General features: G+C 43.9%; 1 protein-coding gene across 3 annotated transcripts in view; it reads right to left on the minus strand.

The window, feature by feature from the left end:
* Positions 1–9,336, minus strand: part of CYRIB (CYFIP related Rac1 interactor B) — an 85,860-nt gene extending 76,524 nt beyond the window's left edge. For 2 of the 3 annotated variants that reach the window (XM_042464204.1, XM_042464203.1), the window contains exon 1: positions 9,153–9,336. The gene's annotated coding sequence lies outside the window, so the exon portion shown is untranslated. The remainder of the gene's footprint in view (positions 1–9,152) is intronic. The other variant, XM_042464200.1, reaches the window with a different exon arrangement.
* Positions 9,337–14,017: the final 4,681 nt, after the last annotated feature.

A 14,017-nucleotide genomic window follows, 5' to 3' on the forward strand; every position in this document is an offset into this window, starting at 1 on the left:
GGTGGAGCTGGGCCAGCCTATTCCCTTCCTCACAGGCCGAAGGATGACAGTTATGGAGGGAAGAGTCTCTTTCTTCAGTCTAGCCCTGGTGGAGCTGGGCCAGTCTATTCCCTTCCTCACAGGCCTTTAAAATAATTCATGTGTGTCACTGCTTTAAAATTGTTATTTTTCATTCTGGGTTGCTGGTCTGATTTTAATTTTGTTCAATTGTATTTTGCTTTCAAATGTATATAGTGTTATATTCTATTCTGCATTTAAACTATGAAATGTTTACATGTAAAAAACAGAGACAACATTATGTTTCAAATACTTCCTGAATCTCAAACACTGAGAATGTGTCTTCCCTGAGACTTCAAACTAAGGCACATATCATTACAGAAGCTATATGTGGCAGACCATTCACAAAGCACAGACTGCTAATGATGACCATATATGTAGGATGAGGGATCAACTCAGCAGATGCTTTCAGCTAAAACTAGAAATTTGGGTAATCTCATTCAAATAATCAGAGCTTCCAGACTGACAGCACATAATGATTATCAAGCACATTATCTTGACATTTAGATTGTATTCATGATACCTCCTCTGTTTCCGAAAAGACACAATCATTTCACACAGCCTGGGGTCAAAAACATCCCTAGTTAAATACTCCAGAAGACTTCTAATGTCTGATTATATCATGTACTTCCAGTTATTTTTGCTCCCTGGTACTGAAATTACACCAAGTGTGTTCAGTGCATGTAAAAGGAGAGCATTAGCTATGCAACCTTTACAGAGATTCACATTAGCATACCCATGTATGCAGAAATATGTAAACTAAAAGTCTAGAAAAGGCAGATAGCTTGTAGAGTGGAAGACTATCTCCAACCTAATCACCTGGAGCAGATTCTTGTATGCCATTTAGAAAACTAGAAAAACTGTTATTTCCATGAAAGGCAAAATGATACCGAACAATTATGTTCATCTATACAGATGGCATAGCTGTATAAAACTGAAAAGGGCTTCAACTAATTTACATCAGATAATTTCCTAAATACAATCTGCTAACAAAACTTCAAGGACAGAAGACCCTGAGGGACAGGGAGGCAGTCTCCTTTTCATTGTTCATATACACTGCCTTGTTTTGGAATGCTATTAAAATGCTGAGAATATCTATACATTTGCAGGGCTGGCCAAAGAGGTTAACACTTCCCAAGTGTAATTTGCAAGCAGAAATCCACAGAAAGACAAAGTACAGAAAACCTCTCAGGGGTTGAAAAAGAAGGACATAGCTAGGCTTATATGCAACTGCAGCAAGTCACATAAACACACTGTTGTGTTAATGAACTACTTACCCCCAACTGCGTTGCCATTTGAATTGTCAACCCCTGAGCCAAAGCTTTTTTACAGTGTATATCTACTGAGAAGTAAATCCAGGCAATTTCAATTAGGCATACTCAAAGGTAAACAGATACAGACTTGTATTTCTACAAGTCTGTACAAATACATCATTATTTGTTGCTCCACTCAAATCACACTGTTCCAGCAATGTGGACGAAGGACAACTGACAGAGAAAATAGATGGAAGGGAGAGCTGCATGGATCCAGGAATACAGGACTGAAATAACAAACAAGATTTTTAGCTCCAGTTTCTAACACAGTAGTGGGCACCAGTAGCCTTCCATATGTTTTTGGTCTACTGTAACTCATACCAGCTCTAACCTAAATTCCAGCCAATGGTAAGTATTACGGGATATGCAGTCCAAAGACATCCGAAATGTACAGTTGTCTACTCTTTTTCCAACAGCTGCCTACTACAAAAACGTCTTGGTACAGATATGGGCAGCAGATGATTTTCCTGCTGTTCACTATCTGTGCGTATGTGCCTTCAAATTGCCTGTCAACCTACACTGACCCCATGGGTTTCATAGGTTTTCTTAGGCAAGGAAAACATAGAAGTGGTTTTGCTAATTCCTTTCTTTGAAATATAGCCTACAGACCCAGCATCCATTGGCAGTCTCCCATCCAAGTACTAACCAGGGCTGATCCTGTTTAGCTACCAAGATCAGATGGGATCTGGTGCCTTAGGGTATTTAGGCCCACTTTTCTGGCCTACAGAAAAGGCCAGAAAATAGCCAGGGTGGGAAGTGCTGTTAAGAGTCCAACACCCATTAGCATTACCCAGCAATGCCAGTAAGTGAGGAATGGTTTCCAACAACATCTGGAGGACCAGAAACTCTCCTTCCTTAATTTACAAGAAATGATCTAGGAAATATACTAGGTTTTGATTACTCCCTGGGTATACCAGTGAGCTTGTCAATGCAGGTGACAGAACCAGAGAAGAGTATATTTAAACAGATGGTCCCTCTTTTGCAGCTTGTACAGGTTGTTCACTGGTTTCTATGCAAACCTAACCCTTCACCTCTATTTACTTCTGAAATTCACTTTCTTACATTTTCTAACTTGAATACTGAACAATCTTCATGCTGTGATCCCTCCTTTCATCAGTGCTTTTGTGTTTCTTCCTAAGCTCTCCTGTGCCTGACAACAGGCTAATTTTTCCAGCTTCAAATAACTACTGATACTTTTATTCCTAAGGAGGAGGGAACATCTAGCTCTGTCAATTAACTATTGTAGAATTAAGCTCTTCTACCAAAGCATGTTGTGCAACAGATCTACATCCCATCTCCTGATCCTAGGTGAGACTTAGGAAAATTTCTTAGGCTTAGTATTATAAGGTTTTGATTTTCGCTTATTTCTATATAGTATGGATATCCCAGCCTTCAAGTCACAGACTCCCAAAATGGTTAACAAGCAAACATTACAACATAAATCAAGGAAGGAAAAATAACATCACAACAATGACAACTGATCTAGTAAGAAGACCAGTAAAATTATAGCTGTTGGCTAAAACAAATCAGGAAATATGCTTAAAGGCCAGGGCAGACAAAACACTTTTACCTGGCACTGAAAACATATTAATACTGGCTCCAGACAAGCCTCCTTGGAAGATAACATCATAACTCACTTAAACTTAGTGAAAGAAAATGTGCCTTGCAAGTAGAATAGGGGTGGGGAACCTATGGCCCTCCAGGTCCTGACCAACTACCATTCCCATCATGCCTCAACATCAGCCAAGCTGAAGTAGAAGTTTTATTGGTGAGGCATGATGGGAAAGGTAGTTCATCAGAACCTAGGTTTTCCACCTCTGATGTAGAAGGGCTAATGTGATGCTCCTAAGGTGGAAAAGACTCTCTTTCAAAACCTAAAAAGCTAATAGTTAGGGATGTATGTGAACAATCCTGAGCTAGACAGACCAACTACCTGCTTAGTTTAAGGCAGATTCCTCTAGTAATATCAACTTCAGAAATCCTTCATTTGCTCCTAGGGTTGCCATAACCCAGCTGCAACTGGGTTTTTCCTGGTTTTGGCAGCACCTGCCCGCTCCCGGCACGGGTGCCATCCAAAAACCGGATAAAGCCCGGTTGCAGCAGGGTTGCGGAGCAACCCGGGGGGGCCTTGCTGCCCTCCTCCTCCTCCACCGCGCATGGCCGCGTGGAGGAAGAGGATGGCAGCGAGGCCTGGGGCGGAGGAGGCTTCACGGAGGTGGTGCTTCCTGCGCGCAGCCGCGCCAACCTCCCTGCCTCCCTGCAGCCTCCTCCCTCCTTCCTGGCCTCTGCGGAGGCGAGGCCCCGGCAATCACTGGCAGCCTTGCGCCTTCCTCCTCGGCCTCTGCGGAGGCCGAGGAAGGAAGGGAGGCCTCGGTAATCACCCGAGGCCTGGCCCTTCCTCCGCGGCCTCTGCGGAGGCCGGGGAAAGAAGGGAGGCCTCGGTGATCGCCCAAGGCCTGGCCCTTCCTCCTCGGCCTCTGCGGAGGCCGGGGAAGGAAGGGAGGCCCCGGCGATCGCCCGAGGCCTGGCCCTTCCTCCGCGGCGTCCGATCACGGCGAGGCCCGGGGCCCAGGCGGGGAGGGAAAGCCTCCTTAAGTGGAGGCTTTCCCTCGCCGCTTGGCCTCCGCTCCCCTCTGCGGGGAAATGTAGGACAAAATTTTCAAATGTAGGACATGGTGTTCTGTGTCCTACATTTGAAAATTTTGTCCTACATTTTCCCCATTTTGGAGGTCTGGAGTTATGGCAACCCTATTTGCTCCACATCACTCAGGAGAGTGACCCTGAAACTGGCTTTGAAATAGGTACAGTACTTGTTTTGGTTGTGTGTGTTGTTTAAACATATGTTCTGAGTAAGACCTTTCTTCTTTTCGCAGGCTAATGACCTTAATAGCTGTAACACAATGCTCCTTGGGAAGCTCAAAATGGCAAAGCTTTTACCTAGGACTCCTAGTTACCTGACTTGAGATCCTTGTAATAGAATATGCCATGGCTGAAGGTGGAGGTCCTGCATGGGAAGCATTATACTCTAATACTGAGAAACAGCCCTTCCTCAAATTCACAAAAAATATTCTGAAAGAATCATAAATTGCTCTCTATCTGTTGTTGACCACTATCCTTAAAGAAAGAGCACCTGAGTAACTATATGGTCTGTTCTGAGGTCTTAGAAAAGGGTGAAATTAACTGATCAATACTTTCATTTTGAAATGCCTGCTGTGGATTTTTCCACACCTGTCAACCTGCCAAACAAGAGAACAGCAGCCAACAGAATGAGCAGGAAGGCAAAGGACACTTCACGAGCCAAAACTAGCTGATGAAATCAGTAGAACTCAACTGCTGTCAACAGGGATATTATCAATCACAGTGGATGAAACACTGTCTTTCAGCACTTCATGAAAGGAAAGAAAAAACACAATTTGAGGCAGCAACGGATAAGTCCCCTGCAGCCTCTTCATAATGTTAGTACTAGTTGTTTGGTTCTACATATGCAAAAGCGTCTGCAGCAGTATGAGAGAGGAGACAAAAATATCACTCATAATTAGAGAGGTCATGTCTAAACAGCTACCCAAATGTGGTGTCTCCTCCGAACATAACCTCACCCTGAAAGGTAAGCACACTTGTGTCGGCAGAAAGATTAGAGATTGGGCTATTAATAAATGGAGGAAGAAAGACACAGAGGAAACAGATGAGACAGTGTGACTATATAGCATAATGCAAATCAACAAGAGCAACTGTGTTAAAAGCTTACAAAGGGTATCAGTAAAATTAACTGCTTCAGTAAACGAATCAAGCACAGTTCAAATTAAAGAGTTAAAATTCCAGTAGCTAAAATATGCTATATTTATTCTCATATATATATATATATATATATATATATATATATATATATATATGGGGGGGAGAGAAAAATAGAGATAATGAATTCAAAAGTCACACACTGGACGTTACCCAGGGGTCAAGTGGCCAAAGGGCTGACAACTGGATCCTAAATGAATATGAATTAATTTGCACAAATGACCTTTCTAACCAATCAGCATAGGAGCTGAGCAAAACTAACAGGCAGCTTAAAAAATATATTAAAGGCGGAGTACAGACCGCTAGAAAGAGGTGCGTCCCCAGTGCCTCTCTTTGCTTCGCAGGAACGCTGCAGCAACCAAATTGCACGGCACTCTTGCACAGCAAAGAAGGAGCACCAGGAAGCAGCTCCTTTTGCAGCGCACTTCCACCACCCCAAAGCGCTAGCAACATCGCGGTGACGTCACAGCTGTGCCACCCCGTTTGAAGGTGGCGCAGATGCGACTTCACCAGTACGTGCGGCGTCTGGTGGGTGCGCTGCAGCTGTGGCGCCCTCGTCACGTGTGAGGGCTGCCGGTTGTGTGGGCATCAAATTTAGCCCATGGACCACATATTGAGAGTAGTGCCTCTACCCCAGATACCATCCTGTTTTTCGCCAGTTTAGAGCATCATAGAATCGTGGAGTTGGAAGAAACCACAAGGGCCATCCAGTCCAACTCCATTCTGACATGCAGGAACTCTCAATAAAAGTATCCCCGACAGATGGCCATTCAGCCTCTGTTTAAAAACCTCTAAGGAAGGAGACGCCACTACACTCCGAGGGAATGTGTTCCACTGTCAGACAGCCCTCACTGTCAGGAAGTTCCTCCTAATGTTGAGGTGGAATCTCTTTTCCTGTAGCTTGCATCCATTGTTCCGGGTTCTGTTCTCTGGAGCAGCAGAAAACAAGCTTGTTCCCTCCTCAATATGACATCCCTTGAAGTATTTAAACAGGGCTATCATATCACCTCTTAACCTTCTCCAGACTAAACATCCCCAGCTCCCTAAGTTGTTCCTCACAGGAGATGGTCTCCAGACCCTTCACCATTTTAGTCACCCTCCTTTGGACATATGGCTCCAGTTTCTCAATGTCCTTTTTGAATTGTGGTGCCCAGAACTGGACACAGTATTCCAGGTGTGGCCTGACCAAAGCAGAGAGAGAGAAAGAGAGAGAGGATGGTCACTGTTACAGTCTTCCAGGAGTGGTGAATCTCCTTTAAAACATAGCACAGCCACACACAGGTTGCTTCACCACCCCAGTTTTTAGAAACACATGAAAACTAGAAGTAAATCTCTAGCTACTTCTTGTTTCACTTTCCAAGAGATAACATAACCTTTAATGGCTTGGGGAGAGGGCAATAACTGGCATTTAAATACACAGAATTTGCCTATGCCTTGGTTAACAAAATAAATGATCCTTACATTCCATGTAGTGGCATTAATTTACATGACATTTTCAGGCAAGAAGGATCACATCTGAAAAGCAACATATACATGGAAAAGGCAAACAAAACAAACAAACAAAAAAACAATGAAAAAGGTCTCTACCCTAAAGAACTTTCTGTCCAAAATGTGTAGAAGAAAGCTTGGGATTAAAACTCAGATAAAGGAAGCAAAGGCCAGAAAGTAAAGCACACAAGTTTGCCTTGTTGGATTGATCTAGTCCAGGGGTAACCAACCTTTTTGACTCGCAGAGCCCTTTTTAGAATCAGTTTCTATAGTGGAGCCCCTAAGAGGCCTACAAGTTAATAGTGTTTAGGAGTACTGTAGTGTTGGAGTAAAGATATACAAATGAGCACCAGTTAGAACTGTCCAAGTCATCGTATTTCCCATATATATATATATATATATCATATTCTCCATCACCATACAGATGTCAGAGCTGGACAGCAATGAAAGCAGATAAGAAGAAAATCAACTAATTTGAGATGTGATGTTGAAGAAGAGTGTTGAGGGTACCATGGATGGCCAAAAAGACAAACAAATGGGCCCTTGGACAGATCATGCCTGAAATACCCCTAGAAGCCAAGGTTGAACAGAGGCTGTTGTCTTTTGACCACATCAAGAGAAGGCACGACTCATTAAAAAAGACAATAATACTAGGAAAGGTGGAGGAGTGCAGAAAGAGAGGAAGGCCACATGCCAAGTGGATGGGCTCCATCAGCCTGAATTTGCAGGACCCAAGCAGAACAATGGAGGACAAGGGGTCTTAGAGATGTCTTAAAGTCAGGATTGACTTGAGGGCAGCTAACGATAACACTTCTGCCTAAATACACTGGTCCCCCGGGTTACGAAATACCCAGGTTACGAAATTTTCGGGATACGAATAAATCCCATAGGGATTTATTGCTTCGGCTTACGAAGGTTTTTTCGGGTTACGAAAAAACCCCGGCGCTGTTTTAAATGGAGCCGCGGCGCAGCCGCGGCTTTTCCCCATTAGCGCCTATGGGCTATTCGGCTTACGAAGTATCCCGGGTTACGAAAGCGGCGGCGGAACGAATTAATTTCGTAACCCGGGGTACCAGGGTATTCTATAGCAGTGGTCCCCAAACTGTGCTCTTTAAGAGGTTTTGGACTTCAACTCCCAGAAGCCTCAGCCATGGTAGCTAATACTCTGGGATTCTGGGGACTGAAGTCCAAGTTTCCTTAAAGAGCACAGTTTGGGGACCATGGTTCTAAGGCCACCTGATCCCATCTGATCTTGACAGGTAAGCAGGGTCAGCCCTGGTTAGTAGTCGGATGGGAGACTGCCAGAGAATACCAGGTGCTGCAGGCTGTATTTCAGAGGAAGGAAGCAGCAAAACAACCTCTGAGTATTCCTTGCCAAAGAAAACCCTATGAAATTGGTGGGGTAAGTCAATGGGCTACTTGAAGGCACATAAACACACACATACTATATCTATGCATTTCATTTTTTTCCCTGCTGGTGCAGTACCTTCCATTTCTCCCTGATGGTTACAGTACTGTATGTGGAGAGATCCCCATGACAAAACTGAGGCTGTCGTACTTCGGACACATCATGAGAAGGGAGGACTCATTGGAAACAACGATAATACTGGGAAAGGTGGAGGAAAGTAGAAAGAGAGGAAGGCTGCATGCTAGATGGATGGACTCTATTAAAGAGCTGGCAAGTATGAGTTTAAATGAGTTGGACAGAGCAGTGGAGGATGGACTCTGTTAAGGAGGTCATGGGCAGGAACTGAGCAGAGCAGTGGAGGAGAGGGAGCCATGGAGCAATAGATGCAAACTGCAGGAAAAGAGATCCCACAGAAACATTAGCAGGAACTCATTAAGAGAGACTTAGGCAGCTGGGGATATTTAGTCTGGAGAAGAGAAGGTTAAGAGGTGATATGATAGCCCTGTTTAAAATTGAGGAGGGAGTGAGCTTCTTCTCTGCTGCTCCAGAGACTAGAACACGGAACAATGGATTCAAACTACAGAGAAAGACATTAGGAGGAACTTCCTGACAGAAAGGGCTGCTCAAGAGTGGGACACACTCCCTGGGAGAGTCTCCTCCTTTGGAGGTTTTAGAACAGAGGCTGGATGGTCATCTGTCAGGAGGACTGCTTTGATTGTGAGTTCCTGCATGGCAGGATGGGGATGGACTGGATGCCCTTGGAGGGGGGATCCAACTTCCAATTCTTATCATTCTACAGACTCACAGGGCTATCTATATCTTTGGATCCTATTAATAATAGGCTCAGGATCCCAGGGTTGCCAAAGGAAGAGACCCTGATCCACGTGGATGAAGAGGGAAGGGGAGCGCGCGCGCGGGAAAAAAGGTTCAGTCTGGTTTCCATGGAGACGGTGGAACGGGGGCGCGCGCTGAAGGGAGGGAGTGGGCGTGGCCAGCCCATGTGCCGAGGGGGCGGGGCCAAGCGGTTCCTCAGAAAGCGCCTCTGAAGGAAGGTTTTGGGGGAGCCGTCTTTTCCTCGCCGCCGTAACACTCACCGCGCTGCCTCCCCTCCCCCGAAGCCTGAGGGGAGGGAACCGCCTGGGGCGCCGAGCCTGCCCTTTAACCGTCGCCGCCAACGCCGCCTGGGAGACGGAGACAAGCGCCGCCGCCAGCAGGCGTGCCTCTCACGCGCGTGCGCCCCAAGTGCGTGCCAAATGACCCGGATGTACCGGGCTCTACGCTGAGAGTGTTAGCAGCAGCAGCACTAGTAGCCAGAGCGGCTGCTGTGGCGGCGGCGGCGCGTACTGCGCATGCTCAGCAACCAAACACATAAATAAACCACGCGTTTCTCTCTTTCGCCCCGAGGCTGAAAAGGGGAGGCGGGCGGGCAGGAAAAATGTCACAAGGAAGTTTTGGTTTTAGAAAAATCAAATTCAAAGGGCAAGATTATGTTTTTTTAATATATTCGATGGGGAAAATGATGTAAAAAAGGATATAGTTACATATATATATATATATATATATATATAGTATACTTTTTTACATCACACCTGCTACCTCACCCCTTTTAATATATATATATATATATATATATATATATATATATATATATATAGTGTAAGTTTATATAAACTTTATAAATATATATAAAGTAGGTGTGAGGTAGTAGGTCTGATGGAAAAAGATATATATATATATTACATCAGACCTACTAACTCAGCCCCTATATATATATATACACACACACACACATACACATATACTGTTAACAATACTATATATTACTCAGGAACAAACCCTTCTAGCGCACGGCCACACAGCCCAAAAAACCCAAAACCCTACTACATAATATTATATTCCTTCCCTGTAAGGAAACGCAAAGAAAACGCCTTCCTTCCCAGCCGCATGTGAATAAAATAAGTCAGGTGATTAAAATAAGATCTCAGCATTTTTTGTTTGGGATAATGTTTTGTTGTTGTTGTTTAAAAAGCATGGGTTGTATACATCTTTGCCAGAGCGACCGGGTGTCATGAGGGACATTCAAGAAAAACTGAGGGCGTGAAAGCTAAAAACAGTGACATAAATATGAATTCTTGCCAAACAAAAGCTAAAAGCACTATTGATATAAATTTGTGCCAAATAAAAGCTAAAAACACAGACACTGATATACATTCTTGCCAAATAAAAGCTGAAAACGCTGACACAAATTATGAATTCATGCCACATAAAAGCTAAAAATACTGATACAGACATAAGCCAAATAAAAGCCAAAAGCACGGTTTCCTTTCTTGCTGCTACTTGCAAAGACTCTACAGGGAGCCTATGGACGTTATCAGACAAGGGAAATTGGAAGTATAATCCAATGGCAATCCGAACGCAATCATGGGGTTTAATGTTATTGCGTGATAGACTACCACACGCAATTCTGGGCAATGGGAAGCCAGTTTGAACACAATTCACATTCACATAAATTCGCTGAACTAGTGAATTCACGTAAATGTGTTCTGGCCCCACTTTCTTTTCATTCAAAACTAAGAGAAATTCCTCACGTGTGGTAAAGTCCAAAGACTGTGAAGTCGAAGGCTTTTGTGTCTGGCACCCATAGTATTTTGTGGATTTTTTGGGCTATGAGGCCATGCTCTAGAAGAGTTTGTTCCTGAAGTTTTGCCAGCGTCTGTGGCTGGCATCTTCACTGGATGCTGGAATGGCTTGGTGAGCCCCACTGATTTCCATGCCAGCATTCCCTGAATAGTCCCACATAGTCTGAAAAACCCACAAAAAACAGTAGCAAAGACTGTTGCTTATGCAAAAAGCACAACATTTAAGTCTGGTTTGTACGAATAAATGTGGTTCTATGCAAAGGGCAGCCCTGAAGATGGTGGTGTTGGAAGGCAGTTGACTGCAGTCCTAGATGATGGTAAGGAATGCTGGGAGTTTTAGTCCAACGATACCTGGAGGGCTGCACACATCTTACACCTGCCTTAGATGCAATACTGATGAATAAATGGATTTGTTCCTGACTTGTTTATATACCTCTGGCCCTCGCCTGTTGCTTTAGGATCATGATTCCCATGGGAAACTTATGCCTTTAATAGCTGACTTTTAGGCAGAAAATCAACAGGTGGAGCCTTCCATGCTACAGTCACTGAGATACCGTAGCTACCCAGAAAGGATGTTGGCAAGCTGAAGCATGGCCAAAATGACGAAGAGTCTGGAAACCATGCCTTATGAGGAAAGACTTAGGGAGCTGGGGATGTTTAGCCTGGAAGGCTAAGAGGTGATATGATAGCCCTGTTTAAATATTTGAAGGGATGTCACATTGAGGATGAAGCAAGCTTGTTTTCTGCTGCTCCAGAGAACAGGATCCAGAACAATGGATTCAGACTACAGGAAAAGAGGTTCCACCTCAACATTAGGAAGAACATCCTGACAGTAAGAGCTGTTCAACAGTGGAACACACTCCCTCAGGTTGTGGTGAAGTCTCCTTGTTTGGAGGCTTTTAAACAGGGTCTGGATGGCCATCTGTCAGGGTTCTTTGATTGTGAGTTCCTGCATGGCAGGGGGGTTGGAGTGGGTGGCCCTTGGGTCTCTTCCAACTGCGATCCTATGATTCTAATTTCTGCCTGTGAGGCTACTGCTATGAAGCACAGGAGGCTGCCAGAAGGGAGAGAACACAGTGGCAGTCTTTAGTCAGCCCCTGAGAAAGCTGCCCTGTGAAGAACTTAAGAGAGTCTGAAAGGTAAGACTTGCTGGTTTAATATCACACAAAGGAGAGATAATACTGATTTCACTGGCTCAGCACAACTGCATTATCTTCAGATTTCTCTGCAAGCAGGTCCAAGATTCTGTAATGTACAATACAGCTTTGCAGTTTTCAATCAGAAAAGTCCCAACAGAGTACCTTTTCACTTCCTAACATTCTTATGATTGTTATTGTTGTGTGTTTATATAGCACCATCAATGTACATGGTGTTTTACAACAGAATAAAACATGTACAACTACACCCATATAAAGTAATAAAATTCAATAGTAAAAAAACATACTAAAATGCAATAGTAACATACAATAGTAAACTACAACACACAAAAAGCTACACAAACACAACTGCAAAACACTGAATAAAACAGATAATCAATTATAGTAAAAAAACAACAACAGAGCATTAATCTGAAATTCCAAAAGTTGTAGAAAACAAACAAAAAAAAGTATAGTTTGTTGTTGTGTGCCTTTAAGTCATTTCCAACTTAGGGCAACTCGAAAGCAAACTGCCCTAGGGTTTTCTTGGCAAGATTTGTTCCAAGGAGGTTTGCCTTGGCCTTTGTCTGAAGCTGAGAGAGTGTTACTGGCCCAAGCTCACCCAGTGAGTTTCTGCAGCCGGCTGAGGATTCGAACCCTGATCTCCAGAGTCATAGTCCAACACTCAAGCCACTGTGCCATTCTGGTGTACCTCATCTCTTGTATGGTACGGAAAGCATTAAAGCGGAGGAAAGAAAGACCCCCACATCAGTGGGAATTCTAGTGTTTCATATTAACTTTTTCACCTGAATGGTTGCTGTAGACAGGGAAGGGCAGACGTCGGCCTTGTGCTAAATGCTCGCTTCTCAACAATAAACAAAACTGGTATAAAAGGCAGTAAAAGAGATTTTAAAGGATCCTGACTTCAGGGATTTGTCTTAACTACAGGTCATATACAGTAGTTCTTCCACACAAAACCCCACCCATAGCTTACCCCAAGTTCTTAATTTCGGCAATAAAATGAGGACAGGAGGCCATTTCATGGTTGCTGTGGGAAGGGAGAAATCTGTGCTGACTTATCACAAATCACCCATCCTGGCTGACCTTTTTACTCACTTTCATGAAAAAGAGCCAAGACTAATGCAAGAAATTAAAATGGCAATAGGATGCATTGCCTCTCTGGGTAATATACTGTCTTGGTGAGGGTTGCCAGGTCTCCAGGCACAGGCTGAAGTTTCATTGAATTTCTGTGTTTATTAGGGTCTCCAGGCAGGAAGACAAATCTTAGGATGAGTATCACTAGAGGAATATTTTTTGCAATGTGGGTTGAAAGCAGGACTATGCAATGATGTTCTCCCAAGCTGTTCTTTTTCTAGCCAAGAAAACCCAGATTGCTTCTCTTGTAAACTGCAAGAGCAGCAGTGTACTGTATTCTTTAAATAAGTTGCAGAACCCCACCTGTCCTGAACTGAACTATTTAACATAACATTCACTGTAGTAAGACACCTAAACCAGAGGTTGGGAAGGCAAGTAGAGCACTCCTGGTGTTTTATTTTTCTAGATCTATATGTAGATTGCTACACTTAAGCTTGACTTCTTTCTTCCTTGTCCGATACCACTTGCTCTCTCATTCTGTGCCTGTCAGCTTATGGTGACCCCATGAATTTCATAGGCTTTTCTTAGGCAAAGAATACTCAGAGGTGGTTTTGCCAGTTCCTTCCTCTGAAATATAGCCTACAGCACCTGGTACTCATTGATGGTCTCCCATCGAAGTGCTAACCAGGACTGACCCTGCTTAGCTGCCACGATCAGATGGGACCTGATGTCTGTAGAGTATTTAAGCCATTTGCTGTTGTTGTTGTCTGTCTTCAAGCCATTTCTGAGTTACGGTCAACTTAAGGGTGAACCTTACCATGAGGTTTCTTGGCAAGGTTTCATCAGAGGGGGTTTGGCATTGCCATCATCTGAGGCTGAGAGAGTGTGACTTGCCCAAGGTCACCCAGTGTAAGCCATTAGCTTCTTTCTAACAGGAGCCAGGTAGCATACACATGATGGCTACCTGAGCAGACCACCTCCATCCAGAGATACAGAAGCCAGTTTATCCGATTCTAGTCCCTTTTGTCCTAGCTTGATGGATTTCCTTTTCCTCTTTCTATAGACATCTAGAGTAGCTACTCTGTCCTC

This window comes from Sceloporus undulatus, chromosome 4, assembly GCF_019175285.1.
Source record: "Sceloporus undulatus isolate JIND9_A2432 ecotype Alabama chromosome 4, SceUnd_v1.1, whole genome shotgun sequence".
NCBI lineage: Eukaryota > Metazoa > Chordata > Lepidosauria > Squamata > Phrynosomatidae > Sceloporus > Sceloporus undulatus.